The sequence below is a fragment of the Bos grunniens genome, chromosome 14 (genome assembly GCF_055505025.1).
Source record: "Bos grunniens cultivar Pamir isolate PY7600 chromosome 14, Bosgru_T2T1.0, whole genome shotgun sequence".
In the NCBI taxonomy this organism is placed as follows: domain Eukaryota; kingdom Metazoa; phylum Chordata; class Mammalia; order Artiodactyla; family Bovidae; genus Bos; species Bos grunniens.
The window spans coordinates 20,116,968-20,138,480 of record NC_141178.1 but is presented as its reverse complement, the minus strand read 5'-3'; the positions used below and the strand labels follow the sequence as shown (position 1 = coordinate 20,138,480).

Sequence of the window (21,513 nt, the reverse complement as noted above, 5' to 3'; positions counted from 1 at the left end):
CAAATAGTATCCTGTGTAGATTTCAATCTCACATGAAACACATTGCATTGTAATTGTTTATTACCCATCTGTCTCCCTGATCAACCTGGGCGTTCATCCAGCACAGCAGCTGGACCTTTTGTATCTTTCTAATCTTAGAACCCAGCACTGGGCCTGCACCTAGGGGGTACTCAACAGTTATATATTGATGAGTCTCTTTATATTCCTGAAAGTAGAAGGCCCTTTCTTCTTCAGCTCTTTTAAGAGTAAACTGGAATAGCTTCGTTACTTAAGAGGAACAACAATCCCTTGATTTCCATATTGTTATAAAGTTTTAAAAACTGTTTCCTAGTCAGGGAACAAAGCCACTCACCCAGCATCCCTTCACTAGTGATGGCTAAGGAGCGGGTAGAACCCAGGTCTTCTGCCTCTAGTTCATTGCTCTTTGCTCTTGCCACTATGCTCGCGCTCAGTCACTTCGGTAGTGTCCCCCGTATGCCCCATGGATGGTACCCCACCAGTCTCCTCTGTCCATGGAATCCCATCACTAGATGTCCTCATGTGAAAGTGAGGGCATCGGGTGGCTCTGTGGAGGTAGTTCACATAATTTTAACAGGGGGCAATCTCAGAGGGACAATTTGAAATGAATGAGGTTAAATGCCTGGTTGAAGAAAATAGCCCCTTAAAATATTTTTTTGCTTTCAGAACTTTGCTGTGACATTAAGAATTAAACCCCAGGAAAGGGAATATCCAATTAGATGGACCAGTTTTTTTTTTTTCTTTCTCTTTTTATTTATAAAGTAAAAACATATTTGTTGGCTACAATGTAAGCTGCTGGAGGTCAAGAGGCACGTCTCCTTTACGTTTGTCTTCTGTCAGCCTTACATCAATGTGTCAGAAAAATGGCACATCATACAGAACAACCAGATGAGGCCAGTCTGACATTGCTTTGTGCGATCCCTGAGCTGCTTGCTTTGGTTCACTGTACACTTGGAGTGGAGGAGGGTGGAGTGGAATGCAGTGGCCACCAGCGACTTGATGCTTAGCATCCATCTCTCCTTCTGACAAAACCGTCCTAGATTTCTCGCAGGAAATTGCCTCTCCTCTTCCCAGCTGTGTAGTTTGGATGGCACTGACTTCAAAGCCCAGCTGGAGAGGTGGGCTGATTGGCTAGTTAGCAGATCACACGCTCTTGGTTACAGTGATCAGTTCAGAAATGAGCCAACGCCGTGCACTGACACAGTCACTAAGGATTCCGGAGAAAAGGCTTACTCTCTTCTCATTGGATGTGAAAAAAGAAGGATGTGGTTGCTGGAACTGCTGCAGCCATCTGTGACCACCTAGGTCAAGGAGGTGGAGACCAAAATGGAGAGCATCGTTTGAGTCTTAGATCAGGTTGCTCCTGAACCACATGCTCAAGTGAGCCTGCCGTCTTAGTGTTTTTAGTGTGGTAAATGGTACGTTGACTGAAGCAGTGTTTGTGGTTGAGAAGGAAAGGAGAGTTTCCTGTGGCTTTGTAGGTTAAGCCAGGGAAATGGCTGGCTGTGGATGAGGTCATACAGCAGGATAACTCAGGGAGATTTGCAAACCACTCTTGCTTTCCTTCTGTACCGGGATCTATTCTAGAATCACTTGGAGTATCTGTGTGTGTGTATAACATTTAAAAGCCTGCCCCAGGGATTCTGATGCAAACTAGTCCAATTGCTGGACCCTTTCGACTAAGAGTAGGTCTGATTTGACCGCTTGTATCCCTACCCTGAACATAATGCCTTCACAGCTCTATGGGATCAGCATGTAATTGACATCCCAACAAGAACCCTAGCTTGCTAACTTTATTAGGGATATTGGACTTCCCTGGTGGCTCAGACAGTAAAGAATCTGCCTGCAATGCAGGAGACCTGAGTTTGATCCCTGAATTGGGAAGATCCCCTGGGGGAGGAAACGGCAACCCACTCCAGTAGTCTTTGCTGGAGAAGTCCATGGACAGAGGAGACTGGTGGGCTACAGTCAGTGGGGCCACAAAGAGTCGGACATGACTGAGCGACTAACACACACACGTTGAACATTCCACTCTCTCCTGGACCTTGGGCAGCGCTAAGTCGCTTCCTTCTCTCGGGGACAGCCACTCCATTGTCTCTCACTTGCTTTTTATCCCCATCTTTCCTCTTAGAACCTTACTCAGGTTTATCTTTTAGGTCCTAGAACTCATCTAGCCACAGAACTAGGAATTAAAGGTGTGAATTCGCAATACAGCTACTGACAAGGAGTGATTACAAGGATGCAGAAACACAAAAGAATAGATATTTAAAGCAACGAGTGGGAAGTGAACACTAGGAAATAGGGCTTTGAAGACTGGAGGTTTGGCCTCTTCCTGCCTCCTCCCAGAGATGCCATACCACTTCTCTCTTTTTTCTTTCTTGCTACAAATAATACTTGATTAAAATTTCTGTAACGCAGTTTCGCATGATGAAAAGCCAATTAATTCTCCTTGTGCTCAGCTGACCCATCAGAAGCAAAAAACTGTTTCAAGGAACAGAGGAAGGGATACGTTCTCATACCACAAAAGTGAAAGCAGGGTGAATCAGAAAACAAAATCATGAACACAGCATCCTCTGTTGAAAATGCACAATTAAGTAGTCAAGTTCTTTTTTTTTTAAATTAATTTTTATTGGAGAAGAGTTGCTTTACAATGTGTTAGTTTCTACTGTACAGCAAGGTGAATCCATTATATATATATCTCCTCTCATTTTTGGATTTCCTTCCCATTTAAGTCACCACGGAGCACTGATGAGAGACCCTGTGCTGTATAGTAGCTATCTATTAGCTCTCTATTTTACACACAGTATCAGCAGTGTGTATAAGTCAACCCCAAGGTTCTTGATAGAGAACTGCTTGCAGGCTGCCTCCCACATATTAGACGTGGTGGTAGCTGCTGGGAGAACTTTGTGCAGTGGAAGAAAGAGAGGGGAGGACATTGAAAGAAGAGAGAAAAGTGATCGCAGAGAATCTCTTCTCAGCTTCTCTGGATAGAAAGTCTCTGAAGCTCCAGAACATCTCATTGCCATTTTAGAAAGAGACTCCACAATAGTCTCTAAGGTGACCTAGCAGGACGTTTGACTTGACTCCATCTGTGAACATTGTCGTTAGGTATCCTGGACAATGGTAGATACTCGTAGGCCTTGCTGAAGCGCCTTCCGTCGGGAGAGCTGCCAGGTGGGCCATGATTGCTGTGAGTACCTTGGAAAGTGGAGGAGGTCCTGCCAAGCTGCAGGGTTTGTCCTCGGAGCTTCCCCCAGAGCTTGGGTAGCAGCAGCAAACTCAAGCAGTGGGCATGACTGAACACCATAGATGAAGTAACAAAAATGACACAAGGCAAAAATGCTTTAGCAAAGTCCTTTGACTAGAGTTAGTTTCATTGATATTTCTTGCCTCAGTCTTCTCTGCTAGATCCCCTGCTGGTTTAGCAACCACTCCAAGAGCCAACTTAAGGCATGGGCCATTGCCAGAGGGTGGATCTGCACTGATAGGACCAACTGTTAGCTTCTTTTCCATTAATTATAATGGATGGTTGCAGGAGGTGGGGAAGCTATCAGGCAATTTATGCCATCTGTGCACATTTGGGAAAAGAATATCCAGATACACTTAATCCCTGAAGTATACTGGTCATAGTTTTAATAGTGCTTTTTGCATCATATTGCATTTAGCTTGTGTATTAAGATATAGAGTACCAAAATACAAGTCCCTTCAAAGTTGAAATTATGTTTCATTCTTCTGTCCTTTTATTTTAATCTTCAAGTGATTTTATTTCTTTTTTGTGTTATTTGTACTTCCTTTCTAAAATGAGCCTATATTAGATATATCTTTTTTTAAAAGTAAAATAAATAAAAATATTATAAATATTATTATAATATATATAATATACAATATTATAATATATTATAATATTATAATATAATAATAACAAATATTATTTATTTACTTGACCGCATATCATTCATTCCAGTCCATAAAATTCACCCTTTTAAAGTGCACAGTTTAGGGATTTTGTAGGTAGTTTTGAATAATCTTCATTATCCAATTTCAGAAATATTTCTGTCATCCCTCAAAAGAAACCCTGTGCCCATTAACAATCACTCCACAACCCCCTTCCCTTGTAAGCCTCTGGCAACTACTGATCTGCTCCATGTGACCCCATGATCAACTAGTCAAATTCACAGGTCTCTGTGAGTCAGACTATCCTGATTACTGCTTTGACTTGTTGTCCATCATGGTAACCATGTCCACCTTGCCTTTGGAGATTAAATGCCACCATTTTGCTGCCAGTATCCATCCTCCTGAAGCAGCTGTCTTGATAAAATAGTTGAATGGACTTTTGAAGACTCAATTGCAGTACCCAGTAGGTGACAATACCTTGTAGGGCTAGGAAAGGACCCCTAGGTTTCTGATTATGCTCTAAAGCCGTGTCCAATATATGAGACTGTCTCCTATAGCCAGGATTCATGAGTCTATCAAACGGTAGATATGTGAGTGGCTGGTAATCCACTAGCAGATTTTTTCTTCTCATCCCTGTGTCTTTAGGCTTTGATGGTCTAGAGATGTAAATTTCAAAGGGAGGTATAGTTCTACCAAGAGACACAATGATTTCCTTGAACTGAAAGTTGACATGGTCACCTGGTCATTTTGGGGTCCCCATGTCTCCAGATCAGTAGGCAAAGAAGGATAATTGATTCTGATTACCATGGAGAAATTGAGCATTCATTACATGAGAGAGTTGAGAAAGGTTATGCCTGGAATCAGAAGAAGTTAAGGGTGTCTCTTTGTACTACCACTTCTGTAATCAAGGTCAATGGGAAACTAAAACAACCCATTCAGGCTAGATTGCTAATGCCTGACCCTTTAGGAAAGAAAGCCTGGGTCACCCCACCAGGTAAAGAACCATGTCCAGTTGAGGTGCTTGCTGAGGGCAAAGAGAATGTGGAATGGGAAGTTGAAGAACGTAGTTATAAATACTATGATTGGGTGACCAGTTGCAAGAATGAGGACTACTTATTTTAAGTATTTCTTCCTTAGTTTCTATGAATATGTTTGTATATATGTTAAGCAAATATATTTTTTCTTCCCTCTCTATCCCCTTATCATCAAACATAAGCTATATTAGTAAAAGTTAAATTTATATCACAATATTCAAGTTAAAGGACTACATCAAGGTTGTATATTGTCACCCGGCTTATTTAAATTATATGCAGAGTACATCATGGGAAACATTGGGCTGGAGGAAGCACAAGCTGGAATCAAGATTGCCGGGAGAAATATCAATAACCTCAGATATGCAGATGACACCACCCTTATGGCAGAAAGTGAAGAAGAACTAAAGAGCCTCTTGATGAAAGTGAAAGAGAAGAGTGAAAAAGTTGGCTTAAAGCTCAACATTCAGAAAACTAAGAGGAGGAGCCAAGATGGCGGAGGAGTAGGACGGGGAGAACACTTTCCCCCCTACAAATTCATCAAAAGAACATTTAAATGCTGAGTAAATTCCACAAAACAACTTCTGAAGGCCGGCAGAGGACATCAGGCACCCAGAAAAGCAACCCAAGTCTTCGAAAGGAGGTAGGAAAAAATAAAAAAGACAAAAAAAGAGATAAAAGAGGGAGGGATGGAGTTCCGTCCCGGGAAGGGAGTCTTAAAAAGAGAGAAGTTTCCAAACACCAGGAAACCTTCTCACTGCCGAATCTGTGCCGAGCTTTGGAAGCACAAAGGGCAACATAACAGGGAGGAAAAATAAATAAACAATTAAAACCCACAGATTGCGAGACCTAGGGTAACTCCCCCAGTGGAGAAGCAGCGCAGACGCCTGCACACGCCATTAGCAAGCGGGGGCTGGGCAGGGAGGCGTGGCGCGGGCTGCATGGCTTAGAGTAAGGACCTGGCCTGAATACCCTGAGTGCTATCTGAGTGAAATAATTTGGGCTAGCAAACCAGACTGTGGGATATCTACCACACGAAAAGCCAGCCCTAACCTAAGACACCACCAGCCCCATGCACGGAACAAAGGACTGAACAGAGATAGCCGGCTGCAGACCATCCCCCTCCAGTGACAGGCAGCCAGAACCGGAAGGGGGCAATCGCAGCCCCAGAGAGACATTATCTATAAAACTGTAAGCAGGCTTCTTTGCTAACTAAAACTTCTTGGGGGTCTGGATGGTCAACATCTGCCTGAGAAGGTGCGCCGGTTGTACACCTAGATAACCGAGCGGCAGGGAGGCGATAAGTCGCAGCAATTGCACTCGCCAAACACCTCATCACCTGAGCTGCTTGGACCTGGGAAGGGCACAAAACGCAGGCCCAACTGAGTCTGCACCTCTGAGGACTACCCGAGTGCCTGAACCTGAGCGGCTTGGACCTGGGAGGTGCAGGCAGCCCAGGGCCCACCACGAATGGTTCCCGGAGGAGCAACCTAGAGCCTGAGCAGCGTGGGCAGGGAGGCTACACGCGCCGTGAGCGGGGGCAGACCCAGTGTGGCTGAGGCACTGCGAGCACACGCCAGTGTTATTTGTTTGCAGCATCCCTCCCTCCCTCCCCACAGAGCGACTGAACAAGTGAGCCTTAAAAAAAAAAAAAAAAAGTGTCCTCCACCGTCCCCTTTGTGTTAGGGCGGAAACCAGACACTGAAGAGACCAGCAAACAGAAGAAGCTATAACAGAGGGAATCGCCTTGGAAGCTACAGGCAATAGATTAAAACCCTGTGGTTACTACCGACTACATAGGAAGGGGCCTATAGATCCTGAGAAATATAAGTCAGACCAAGGAACTAGCCAAAAATGAACTGAACCCACAATACTCACAACAAAACCAGAGAAAGTCCTAGATATATTTTTACTATTTTTATGATCATTCATTCTTTTTTTTTTTCAATTTTTTAAAAAAATTCTAAGTCCTCTATTATTCCTTTAATTTTCACTTTTATAACCTATTACTTTGCCAAAAAAAAGACCTTTTTTTTTTACAGCAAACTTCATATATATATATTTTTATAATTTTTGACCTTGTTTTTTTTTTTCTTTTTTTCTTCTTTTCTTTAACATTGTATTTTTGAAATTCCAAACTCTACTCTAGATTTTTAATTTTAGCTTTTTGGTATTTGTTATCAATTTTGTACCTATATTTTCTTTATAATTTTCGTGACCTTGTTTGTTTTTGTTTGTTCGTTTTTTCTCTCTTTCTTTTCCTTCTTCTTTTCTTTAACATCGTATTTTTGAAATTCCAAACTCTACTCTAGATTTTTAATTTTCACTTTTATGTATTTGTTACCAATTTTGTACCTTTAAGAATCCAATCTTCAGTACCCATTTTTCACTACGGAGCAAGATTACTGGCTTGACTGCTCTCTCTCCCTTTGGACTCTCCTTTTTCTCCACCAGGTTGCCTGTGTCTCCCCCCTAACCCCTCTCTGCTCTACCCAACTCTGTGAATTTCTGTGAGTTCCAGACGGTGGAGAACACTTAGGGAACTGATTACTGGCTGGATCTGTCTCCCTCCTTTTCATTCCCCTCTTTTATCCTTCTGGCCACCTCTGTCTCCTTCCTCCTTCTTCTCTTCTCTGTATAACTCCGTGAACATCTATGAGCAGTCCAGTTGTGGAGTGCACATGAGGAAGTGATTACTGGCTAGTGCACTCTCTCCTCTATTGATTCCACCTCATCTCATTCGGGTCACCTCTAACTCCCTCCTCCCTCTTCTCTTCTCCATGTAATGCTGTGAACCTCTCTGGGTGACCCTCACGGTAGAGAAACTTTTCATCTTTAACGTAGATGTTTTATCAATGGTGCTGTATAGAAGGAGAAGTTTTGAAACTACTGTAAAAATAAGACCAATAACTGGAAGCAGGAGGCTTAAGTCCAAACCCTGTCTCCAGGGAACTCCTGACTCCAAGGAACATTAATTGACAGGAGCTCATCAAATGCCTCCATACCTACACTGAAACTAAGCACCACACAAGGGCCAACAAGTTCCAGGGCAAGACATACCAAGCAAATTCTCCAGCAACAAAGGAACACAGCCCTGAGCTCCAAGATACAGGCTGCCCAAAGTCACCCCAAAACCATAGACATCACATAACTCATTACTGGACACTTCATTGCACTCCAGAGAGAAGAAATACAGCTCCACCCACCAGAACACCGACACAAGCTTCCCTAACCAAGAAACCTTGACAAGCCACCTGTACAAACCCACACACAGCGAGGAAACGCCACAATAAAGAGAACTCCACAAACTGCCAGAATACAGAAAGGACACCCCAAAATCAGCAATTTAAACAAGATGGAGAGACAGAGGAATACCCAGCAGATAGGGAACAGGACAAATGCCCACCAAACCAAACAAAAGAGAAAGAGATAGGAATCCACCTGATAAAGAATTCTGAATAATGATAGTGAAATTGATCCAAAATCTTGAAATCAAAATGGAATCACAGATAAATAGCCTGGAGACAAGGATTGAGAAGATGCAAGAAAGGTTTAACAAGGACCTAGAAGAAATAAAAAAGGGTCAATATATAATGAATAATGCAATAAATGAAATTAAAAACACTCTGGAGGCAACAAATAGTAGAATAACAGAGGCAGAAGATAGGATTAGTGAATTAGAAGATAGAATGGTAGAAATAAATGAATCAAAGAGAATAAAAGAAAAACGAATTAAAAGAAATGAGGACAATCTCAGAGACCTCCAGGACAATATTAAACACTACAACATTCGAATCATAGGGGTCCCAGAAGAAGAAGACAAAAAAAAAAAAAAAAGACCATGAGAAAATACTTGAGGAGATAATAGTTGAAAACTTCCCTAAAATGGGGAAGGAAATAATCACCCAAGTCCAAGAAACCCAGAGAGTCCCAAACAGGATAAACCCAAAGCGAAACACTCCAAGACACATATTAATCAAATTAAGAAAGATCAAACACAAAGAACAAATATTAAAAGCAGCAAGGGAAAAACAACAAATAACACACAAGGGAATTCCCATAAGGGTAACAGCTGATCTTTCAATAGAAACTCTTCAAGCCAGGAGGGAATGGCAAGACATACTTAAAGTGATGAAAGAAAATAACCTACAGCCCAGATTATTGTACCCAGCAAGGATCTCATTCAAATATGAAGGAGAAATCAAAAGCTTTTCAGACAAGCAAAAGCTGAGAGAATTCTGCACCACCAAACCAGCTCTCCAACAAATACTAAAGGATATTCTCTAGACAGGAAACACAAAAACGGTGTATAAATTCGAACCCAAAACAATAAAGTAAATGGCAATGGGATCATACTTATCAGTAATTACCTTAAACGTAAATGGGTTGAATGCCCCAACCAAAAGACAAAGATTGGCTGAATAGATACAAAAACAAGACCCCTACATATGTTGTCTACAAGAGACCCACCTCAAAACAGGGGACACATACAGACTGAAAGTGAAGGGCTGGTAAAAGATTTTCCATGCAAATAGGGACCAAAAGAAAGCAGGAGTAGCAATACTCATATCAGATAAAATAGACTTTAAAACAAAGGCTGTGAAAAGAGACAAAGATGGTCACTGCATAATGATCAAAGGATCAATCCAAGAAGAAGATATAACAATTATAAATATATATGCACCCAACACGGGAGCACCGCAATATGTAAGACAAATGCTAACAAGTATGAAAGGAGAAATTAACAATAACACAATAATAGTGGGAGACTTTAATACCCCACTCACACCTATGGATAGATCAACTAAACAGAAAATTAACAAGGAAACACAAACTTTAAATGCTACAATAGACCAGTTAGACCTAATTGATATCTATAGGACATTTCATCCCAAAACAATGAATTTCACCTTTTTCTCAAGCGCACATGGAACCTCCTCCAGGATAGATCACAATCTGGGCCATAAATCTAGCCTTGATAAATAAAAAAAATAGAAATCATTCCAAGCATCTTTTCTGACCACATTGCAGTAAGATTAGATCTCAATTACAGGAGAAAAACTGTTAAAAATTCCAACATATGGAGGCTGAACAACACGCTGCTGAATAACCAACAAATCACAGAAGAAATCAAAAAAGAAATCAAAATTTGCATAGAAATGAATGAAAATGAAAACACAACAACCCCAAACCTGTGAGACACTGTAAAAGCAGTCCTAAGGAGAAAGTTCATAGCAATACAGGCATACCTCAAGAAACAAGAAAAAAGTCAAATAAATAACCTAACTCTACACCTAAAGCAACTAGAAAAGGAAGAAATGAAGAACCCCAGGGTTAGTAGAAGGAAAGAAATCTTAAAAATTAGAGCAGAAATCAATGCAAAAGAAACAAAGGAGACCATAGCAAAAATCAACAAAACCAAAAGCTGGTTCTTTGAAAGGATAAATAAAATTGACAAACCATTAGGCAGACTCATCAAGAAACAAAGGGAGAAAAATCAAATCAATAAAATTAGAAATGAAAATGGAGAGATCACAACAGACAACACAGAAATACAAAGGATCATAAGAGACTACTAGCAACAATTATATGCCAACAAAATGGACAACGTGGAAGAAATGGACAAATTCTTAGAAAAGTACAACTTTCCAAAACTGGACCAGGAAGAAATAGAAAATCTTAACAGACCCATCACAAGCATGGAAATTGAAACTGTAATCAAAAATCTTCCAGCAAACAAAAGCCCAGGTCCAGACGGCTTCACAGCTGAATTCTACCAAAAATTTAGAGAAGAGCTAACACCTATCCTGCTCAAACTCTTCCAGAAAATTGAAGAGGAAGGTAAACTTCCAAACTCATTCTATGAGGCCACCATCACCCTAATACCAAAACCTGACAAAGATCCCACGAAAAAAGAAAACTACAGGCCAATATCACTGATGAACATAGATGCAAAAATCCTTAACAAAATTCTAGCAATCAGAATCCAACAACACATTAAAAAGATCATACACCATGACCAAGTGGGCTTTATCCCAGGGATGCAAGGATTCTTCAATATCTGCAAATCAATCAATGTAATACACCACATTAACAAATTGAAAAACAAAAACCATATGATTATCTCAATAGATGCAGAGAAAGCCTTTGACAAAATTCAACATCTATTTATGACAAAAACTCTCCAGAAAGCAGGAATAGAAGGAACATACCTCAACATAATAAAAGCTATATATGACAAACCCACAGCAAACATTATCCTGAATGGTGAAAAATTGAAAGCATTTCCTCTAAAGTCAGGAACAAGACAAGGGTGCCCACTTTCACCATTACTATTCAACATAGTTTTGGAAGTTTTGGCCACAGCAATCAGAGCAGAAAAAGAAATAAAAGGAATCCAAATTGGAAAAGAAGAAGTAAAACTCTCACTATTTGCAGATGACATGATCCTCTACATAGAAAACCCTAAAGACTCCACCAGAAAATTACTAGAACTAATCAATGATTATAGTAAAGTTGCAGGATATAAAATCAACACACAGAAATTCCTTGCATTCCTATACACTAATAATGAGAAAACAGAAAGAGAAATTAAGGAAACAATTCCATTCACCATTGCAATGGAAAAAATAAAATACTTAGGAATATATCTACCTAAAGAAACTAAAGACCTATATATATAGAAAACTATAAAACACTGGTGAAAGAAATCAAAGAGGACACTAATAGATGGAGAAATATACCATGTTCATGGATTGGAAGAATCAATATAGTGAAAATGAGTATACTACCCAAAGCAATTTATAGATTCAATGCAATCCCTATCAAGCTACCAATGGTATTCTTCACAGAGCTAGAACAAATAATTTCACAATTTGTATGGAAATACAAAAAACCTCGAATAGCCAAAGCTATCTTGAGAAAGAAGAATGGAACTGGAGGAATCAACCTGCCTGACTTCAGGCTCTACTACAAAGCCACACTTATCAAGACAGTATGGTACTGGCACAAAGACAGAAATATAGATCAATGGAACAAAATAGAAAGTCCAGAGATAAATCCACACACATATGGACACCTTGTCTTTGACAAAGGAGGAAAGAGTATACAATGGATTAAAGACAATCTCTTTAACAAGTGGTGCTGGGAAATCTGGTCAACCACTTGTAAAAGAATGAAACTAGAACACTTTCTAACACCATACACAAAAATAAACTCAAAATGGATTAAAGACCTAAAAGTAAGACCAGAAACTATAAAACTCCTAGAGGAGAACATAGGTAAAACACTCTCCGACATACATCACAGCAGGATCCTCTATGACCCACCTCCCAGAATATTGGAAATAAAAGCAAAAATAAACAAATGGGACCTAATTAAACTTAAAAGCTTCTGCACAACAAAGGAAACTATTAGCAAGGTGAAAAGGCAGCCTTCAGAATGGGAGAAAATAATAGCAAATGAAGCAACTGACAGACAACTAATCTCAAAAATATACAAGCAACTCCTACAGCTCAACTCCAGAAAAATAAATGACCCAATCAAAAAATGGGCCAAAGAACTAAATAGACATTTCTCCAAAGAAGACATACAGATGGCTAACAAACACATGAAAAGATGCTCAACATCAGTCATTATCAGAGAAATGCAAATCAAGACCACTATGAGGTACCATTTCACACCAGTCAGAATGGCTGCGATCCAAAAGTCTACAAGCAATAAATGCTGGAGAGGGTGTGGAGGAAAGGGAACCCTCTTACACTGTTGGTGGGAATGCAAACTAGTATAGCCACTATGGAGAACAGTGTGGAGATTCCTTAAAAAACTGGAAATAGAACTGCCTTATGATCCAGCAATCCCACTGCTGGGCATACACACTGAGGAAACCAGAAGGGAAAGAGACACGTGTACCCCAATGTTCATCGCAGCACTGTTTATAATAGCCAGGACACGGAAGCAACCTAGATGTCCATCAGCAGATGAATGGATAAGAAAGCAGTGGTACATATACACAATGGAGTATCACTCAGCCATTAAAAAGAATTCATTTGAATCAGTTCTAATGAGGTGGATGAAACTGGAGCCTATTATACAGAGTGAAGTAAGCCAGAAAAACACCAATACAGTATACTAACACATATATATGGAATTTAGAAAGATGGTAACAATAACCCTGTGTACGAGACAGCAAAAGAGACAGTGATGTATAGATCAGTCTTATGGTCTCTGTGGGAGAGGGAGAGGGTGGGGAGATTTGGGAGAATGGCATTGAAGCATGTATAATATCATGTAAGAAATGAGTCGCCAGTCCAGGTTCAGTGCAAGATACTGGATGCTTGGGGCTGGTGCACTGGGACAACCCAGAAGGAGGGTATGGAGAGGGAGGAGGGAGGAGGGTTCAGGATGGGGAACACATGTATACCTGTGGTGGATTCATTTCGATATTTGGCAAAACTAATACAATATTATAAAGTTTAAAAATAAAATAAAATTAAAAAAAAACAAACAGAAAACTAAGATCATGGCATCCAGTCCCATCACTTCATGGCAAATAGATGGGGAAACAGTGGAAACAGTGGCTGACTTTATTTTCTGGGCTCCAAGATTGCTGCAGATGGTGATTGCAGCCATGAAATTAAAAGATGTTTACTCCTTGAAAGGAAAGTTATGACCAATATAGATAGCATATTAAAAAGCAGAGACATTACTTTGTCAGAAAAGGTCTGTCTAGTCAAGGCTATGGTTTTTCCAGTGGTCATGAATGGATGTGAGAGTTGGACGGTGAGGAAAGCTGAGTGCCGAAGAATTGATGCTTTTGAACTGTGGTGTTGGAGAAGACTCTTGAGAGTCCCTTGGACTGCAAGGAGATCCAACCAGTCCATCCTAAAGGAGATCAGTCCTGGGTGTTCATTGGAAGGACTGATGTTGAAGCTGAAACTCCAATATTTTGGCCACCTGATGCAAAGAACTGACTCATTTGAAAAGACCCTGATGCTGGGAAAGATTGAGGGCAGGAGGAGAAGGGGACGACAGAGGATGAGATGGTTGGATGGCATCACCGACTCAATGGACATGGGTTTGGGTGGACTCCAGGATTTGGTGACGGACAGGGAGGCCTGGCGTGCTGCAGTGCCTGGGGTCGCAAGCAGTCAGACACGAATGAGTGACTGAACTGAACTGAACTGAACTTCCCTTAATTTTTTTCCTAGTAATTACCAAAAGTATGCTCTTTCCCCTTTCAAGCTAGGGTATCAAGCACTTTAAGTTTAAAACAAACTAAACCTTAAATTGTTAAATTGTTACATATTTTATTAAAAATAGACAATACTTATTTTTATGGAGTTAAAATAGCTTTGCACTTACCATTTTGTACTTTGCTTGTTATTAATAATATTTCAAGCCCACATAACCTTGAATCAACACAATCCATAAACCTGTCTTTTTAATGATTATAGAGCCATCCATCGTGTAAATATGCCACAGTTTGCTCATCCATATCTCTATTTTTGGCCATTTGGGCTGTTTCCAGTTTCTTTCTATTATAAATAATGTGACTGTGAAGGATTGTTTAGACCAATGGCTTTTAAGATTATCTCTTGGGGGTCATTTCCTTAGGTCAATATTTCTAAAGATAAAATATTTGGAAAAATGACATGAACATTTTGTTACCTGTTGCCAGACTGCTATTTAAAAAGATTGAAACTGTTTTACAACCCATTATCAACACTATGTTTCCCTGAAGCCACATCCACTTTGATTGTTAATGTTATTATTTATTTTTGCCAGTTTACTTGATATACAATGGCATCAAAGTTGATTTGAGGTGCTGAGGAAAAACAACCTTAACCTTTTTAGAAGCTCTGTTGTTGGGGGTCTACAAGTCATGCCCTTAAGATTTTTAGAAGTATTTTTGTCTGGCCTAAGGGCCTCTTGGTCACAATTTAAATCTTTTCTAAGGTCTTTGCAAAAGATCTTGGAGCTGCACCTTTGATCTGAATTTTGCACTGCAGCTGTGTTTTCCTGGCAGCATCCTAGATCTGATCTTTACCTTAAGGCTGTCTCTTACTTTGATTTCATTTTGCTGCCGAGATTTCCCTGGACCATCTATATTTCCTCTAAGTTCTGCTCAAATGATTCTTTATTTCACTCATTCCTTTCTTCTTGTATTTTATCATAGCATAGGAAGCTAAAAGAGGCCAATTGATATTTCCTATATTTTTCCTGGAGATCTCCTTAGTCAGCTCCACAAGTTCATGAGGCATCCTTTCTATTTGTGATGTTACCACAGGCAACAGTTTCAATAAAATTTCTTTTGGTATATACATGGCATCCCCCTCCCTCTAGCAATCAGTAGTGATCTCACTGCTCCGTCAGCCTTCACTAATACTCCTTTTAAAAAAGTCTTCAGGCCTCTATCCACTGAAACCAGTATTACATGTTCTAGATCTTTCTTAGAGCAGTATTTCATTGTTGTTGTTCAGATGCTCAGGCATGTCCGACTCTTTGCAACCCCATGGACTGCAGTGCGCCAGGTTTCCCTGTCCTTCACCAACTTCCGGAGCTTGCTCAAACACATGTCCATTGAGTTGGGATGCCATCCAACCCTTCTTGTCCTCTGTTGTCCCCTTCTCCCCCTGCCTTCAATCTTTCCCAGCCTCAAGGTTTTTTCTAATGAGTAAGTTCTTCACAGCAGGTGGCCAAAGTACTGGAGCTTCAGCCTCAACATCAGTCCCCCCAGTGAATATTCACGATTGATTTCCTTCAGGATTGACTGGTTTATCTTGCAGGACAGGGGACTCTCAAGAGTCTTCTCCAACATCACAGTTCGAAAGCATCAATTCTTTGGTATTCAGCCTTCTTTATGATCCAATTCTCACATCCATCCATGACTACTGGAAGAACCACAGCTTTGACTATCCGGACCTTTGTCGGCATTGCTGCTGCTGTTGCTGCTCAGTTGCTTCAGTCGTGTCCGACTCTGTGCAACCCCACAGACGGCAGCCCACCAGGCACCCCCGTCCCTGGGACTCTCCAGGCAAGAACACTGGAGTGGGTTGCCATTTCCTTCTCCAATGCATGAAAGTGAAAAGTGAAAGAGAAGTCGCTCAGTCGTGTCCGACTCCTAGCGACCCCATGGAGTGCAGCCTACCAGGCTCCTCCGTCCATGGGATTTTCCAGGTGGCGTTACTGGGTACCAATTGCTGTTTCAGTTATCCATCACTGTGTAACAAATCAACACATCACCCCAAACTTAGTGGTTCAAGACTTTTGTGTGTGAAGGTGATGGTTTATTGGTCTTAGCTGAGAGGTTGCTTTCTTCCCTGGGGTGTTACTGGGCTAGACTGGGCTGGTATGTCTAAGAAGGTTCATTTATATGGCTGGTAGTTGGTGCTGGCTGTCAGTTGTAGTTGTCAGAGGACCTGGTTCTCCTTCATATAGTTTTTCCACGTGGCTTATCTATACAATATGACAACTGAATTCTAAGTCAGGGATAGAAGCTTCTAGTCTTAAGGCCTGGGCTGAGTGGTCCCAGAATGTAGTTCTACTGTGTTCTGCTCATCAGAGCAGTCCTAGGTTGTTCTTAGAGTTGAAAGAAGGAAAAATAAACTCTACTAGTCAAGGGGAGAAAGGCACAAGGAGGGGAGAACTAGTAATATCATCTCTGGAGTCTATCTATCATGCCAGGGTGATGAGGTCATTTATCAGCTTTTCTCAGGAGTGCTATAGATGTAGAAGACACCTACTGCTCATTAATTTATTCACTTACTCATTATCAGCTTTTTACTGAGCATCTACTCTGTGCTGGGCTCTGTTCTAGACATCATGGAAATAATGATGAGTAAGACAAAGTCCTTGCTCTTGTGCAGCTTACACTCTAATTGGGAAAAATTAAATATACATATATATGTATATACATATATATGTATGTACTAGGAAAATAGTAGTCGTGGTTTGAATTGTGTCCACCTGCCAAGCCTGTTTACATGTATCCTTCCTTATAAACATGAGGTTCCTCCCAAGACCGTTCATCTTCAGCCTTATGGAGGTCCCCAGTCCACTGGCCCCCACCACTGTCAAACAACTCATCATGAGCTTTTTTCCTTATCCAGGTGAGACACCAAAGTCCATCATCTCAAACACTCCTCCCTTGGCTGTCTTCCTCCATTGCACTCTCCTAACCTAATCCCAAACCTAATCAAATTCAATATGTGCTGACTCTGTGCCTGCACTTGCTTTGGTCAATGAAAGTGATTGGAATTGATGTGTGTTAGTTCTGAAAGGAAGCTTTAAAAATCAATGCACAATTCATCGCTTTTTTTTTTTTTTTTGCAGTGACTGACAACACTCCAAATGAGGGCTGCTCTATAAGCCTGAGTGTTGGAGTAAGGAGAAATCGGAGTAGAACCCCCAGCTGACTCATCATCAGCATGTAGTGTGATGTCACCGAGATTGAATGTAGTTTTATGACACTCAGTTTATTGCTTGTTTCTACAGCACAACCTAAACTATACCTCCTGGTCCACGTGAGTACAAGTCTGCCAGATGGAGAAGACAGTTAAGAGCATCTCATGCCGAAAGAGCGCTATGTAAGAAGGCATAGAGAAGTCTGGTGACATCGTGGTGGGGATGCAGCACAGGCTGAGTGATGTGAAGCTGCAAGGATGAACCTCAAAGAGCAGGTTAGGACTCATTCCTGTAGGGCAGTGACTGTAGCCCACCAGCCTCCTCTGTCCATGGAATTTTCCAGGCAAGAATATTGGAGTGAGTTGCCATTTCCTTCCCCATGGGATCTTCCTGAGCCAGGGATCCAACCCAAGTCTCTTGCATCTCCTGCATTGGCAGGCAGATTCTTTACCACTGATGCCAGCTGTTTGCCATCTATATATCTTTGATGAAGTGTTTGTTAAGGTCTTTGGCTTACTTTTTATTTATTTATTTATTTTTGCTGCATGGCTTGTGGTTTCTTAATTCCCTGACCAAAGACAGAACCCAGGCCCTTAGCAGTGAAAGCGCAGAGTCCTAACCACTGGACTGCCAGGGAATTTCCAGGGTCTTTGGCTTATTTTTAATGAGGAAGGCAAGCAACTTTTATGACCCCCAGTTTCCTTATCTACAAAATGGGAGCCTTGATGCTGGTACTTTCTCCATCACAGGACTGTTGCAAGAGTCAAGGTGGAATAAGATATGTGGAAACCTTTTGTGAACAAGAAGGCTCTGGTTACATGCTCTGTGTGCTCAGATGGTCAATCATGTCCAACTCTATGTGACCCATGGACTATAGCCCACCAGGCTCCTCTGTGCATGGGATTCTTCAGGCAAGAATACTGGAGCGGGTTGCCATTTGCTGCTCCAGGGGATCTTCCTGACCCAGGGATGTCTCTTACATCTCCTGAATTGGCAGGCAGATTCTTTACCACTAGTGCCCCCTGGGAAGCTCCTAGTTACATAGAAAGTATTATTAATCTGGTTGTACCTTTAACTGATATTCAGTGTGATTTTATTCTTGTTGTGTTACTCCTGATATGTCATTTAAGTTCTAAGGCTATGAAATTAGATAATTAAAAATCAAAAGAGACAGATTTCACAATCAAAGTAAGTAGCACCCAGCAGCTCTGAATTCTTCAAGCTGTCTGTGACCCCTGTGATAAGCTGGCCCATCTCCCTTCACCGAGTCTGCAGGGATGCTGTCTTGTTCCCAACCAGATGAGAACAGAAGATGTGGTTGCCTTGGAGAACAAGACAGGGAACAAAATGAACAGAAGTTCTGCTCCATGATGCACCCAAAGCTGATGCCTGACTCCACAGGAAGGGGAGGCATAGTTTTAAAAGACAAGACTTGGGTAATGTCTGTCCCCTAGATATCAACGAAAGCAGTGCTGAGAGAAACACTGTACCAAATCCTCATTTTAATATTTGAGAATTTACCTTATATTAGCTACACCAGTACTTGCACATCAGGCTGGCTGCATAAGACTCACTTGGGGGAGCATGTAAACAATTTTATCCATTCAAAAATATTTATTATGTCTCTAACATGTACCTAGACATGGAATGCAGCAGTTCACAAAACGAAGTTTGGCTTATGTGGAGATTACATTGAGTGTGGGGAGGCAAGTGATAAACACATAAATAGATAATATGTCAGATGATCACAAGTGCTATGAAGAGAAATAAAGCAGAGGGAGGGTCATGGACAGAATGGGATGTTGTTTTGGACAAATGATTCCAGGAGACTTCTCTGATAAGGTGACATATGAACAGAAGATTAAGAAAGGGAGAGGAGAAGGCATATGGATATCTGGGAGGGGAGATATCTGAACTAAGAACCATTATGCAGAAAGAATGGAGCTTCCCTGGTGGCTCAGGGGTAAAGACTCTGGCTATAATGCAGGAGATGCAGGAGACTCAGGTTCAATCTCTGGGTCAGAAACATCCCCTGGAGGAGGAAATGGCAATTGACTCCAGTATTCTTGCCTGGGAAACCCCATGGACAGAAGAGCCTGGTGGGCTATAGTCCATAGGGTTGCAAAGAGTCAGGCATGACTGAAGTAGCTGAGCATGCATGAACATGCTGAAAGAAAAGCACGTGCAAAGGTCCTGAGGTAGGAGAACACTTTCTTTCCCCCTTCTTCTTCTTCTTTAAGAAACAGCAGTGAGGCCAGCAACTAAAGAGGAGCAAGTTAGGATAGAGGGAGACTTAGTAAATGAGAAGAGGGAGTGGGAGGCTGGCTGTGGATTGGAGGCCACTGAAAGCGTTTAGGGTTTTACATTGGGTGAAATAGGAAGGCATGGAAAGCTTTGAGCAGATGAGTGATAAGATCTGACTTTGGTTCTTAAAGGATCACTCGGATTATCCAGTGGAAGACCCTAGACACCGTGGGAAGGTGAGCAGGGATGGAGATGTGGAGACCAGCCCAGGCCTTTCATATTTTTGGTGGGAGATGATGGCTAGTGGTGGAAATGGTATAAATATCTATATTTTTACTGCCTCTCCCTCTCTCCACTTCCGACTGAGAAGATTTAAGACAGGAAGAGAAATTCTGTGTTTTTATTTATTTATTTATCTGACTGTACTGGGTCTTAGTTGTGGCCATGGGATTTTTTTTAGTTGTGGCATGTGAACTCTTAGTTGAACCCTGTGGGATCTGGGTCCCTGACCAGGGATCGAATGTGGGCCCCTTGTATTGGTCAAGAGGGTCACCCACTGGACCCCTAGGGAAGTCCCAGGATCTGTCCTTTTAGAGTTCTCAGATGAATTGGAAATGTGGCCAGGTTTCCAATCCAGTGGCTTGGGATGAGAAAGCCACCCTCCTTTCCTCTTCCCCTTGGACTCCCCTCCTGCCTCCGTTCTTACCTCCTCCTCCTCTAGCTCAGGGCCTCTGCCTCAGGCCTCCCTGCCAAGCTCTGCTACCTTCATTTTTCCCTTAAGTGGGAAATAACAATAACTCTAGTTGTTTTCTGCTGTTCTCAACCTGCTAAACCCTAGGCAGCTGTGCACTCATGCCCTGGAGGTTAAACCCATACTGTGGCTGGATTTATCTTCCAAAAATATTTTTGCCTTTCATCTTGTCATTTCCCTGCCAGAATCTTTCTCATGGTTTTGTTCTGCCTCCCAGAGTAAGTCCAATCCACCAATCCTTTATAGTCTGGTCCTGATCATCCCACCTGTGGGATCATTATCCCATTGTGTCTGCCCAGAGTCACACTCAGGGGGACAGAATGATTTATTTGCCTTGCTTCAGAAACGACATGCTACTAGTTCCCATTTCTACTTTTTTCTGCATATAGTTTATTTCATTTGTTGGGTTGATCACTTTCCTTTCTGACTTATCAAATCCTGTACATGCTGCAAAGACACTGTACAGTTCAGTTCAGTCACTCAGTCGTGTACCACTCTTTGCGACCCCATGGACTGCAGCACGCCAGGCCTCCCTGTCCATCACCAACTCCCAGAGCTTGTTCAAACTCACGTCCATCGAGTCAGTAATGCCATCCAACCGTCCCATCCTCTGTCGTCCCTTTCTCGTCCCCGTCTTCAATCTTTCCCAGAGTTAGGGTCTTTTCCAGTGAGTCAGTTCTTCACATCAGGTGGCCAAAGTATTGGAGTTTCAGCTTCAACATCAGTCCTTCCAATGAATATTCAGGACTGATTTCCTTTAGGATGGACTGGTTGGATCTCCTTGCAGGCCATGGGACTCTCAAGAGTTTTCTCCAATACCACAGTTCAAAAGCATCAATGTTTCGGTGCTCAGCTTCACAGTCCAACTCTCACATCCATACATGACCACAGGAAAAACCATAGCCTTGACTAGACGGACCTCTGTTGGCAAAGCAATGTCTCTGCTTTTTAATATGCTGCGTAGGTAGGCTGCGGTCCATGGGGTCGCGAAGAGTTGGGCACAACTGAGCGACTTCTTTCACTTTTTACCTTCATGCATTGGAGAAGGAAATGGCAAACCACTCCAGTGTTCTTGTCTGGAGAATCCCAGAGATGGCGGAGCCTGGTGGGCTGTCATCTATGGGGTCGCACAGAGTTGGACATGACTGGAGCAACTTAGCAGCAGCAGTA

General features: G+C 41.7%; 1 protein-coding gene across 1 annotated transcript in view; it reads left to right on the top strand.

The window, feature by feature from the left end:
• Positions 1–21,513, top strand: part of NCALD (neurocalcin delta) — a 539,433-nt gene that overhangs the window by 21,816 nt on the left and 496,104 nt on the right. The window contains exon 3 of the mRNA XM_086336203.1: positions 17,439–17,623. The gene's annotated coding sequence lies outside the window, so the exon portion shown is untranslated. The remainder of the gene's footprint in view (positions 1–17,438; positions 17,624–21,513) is intronic.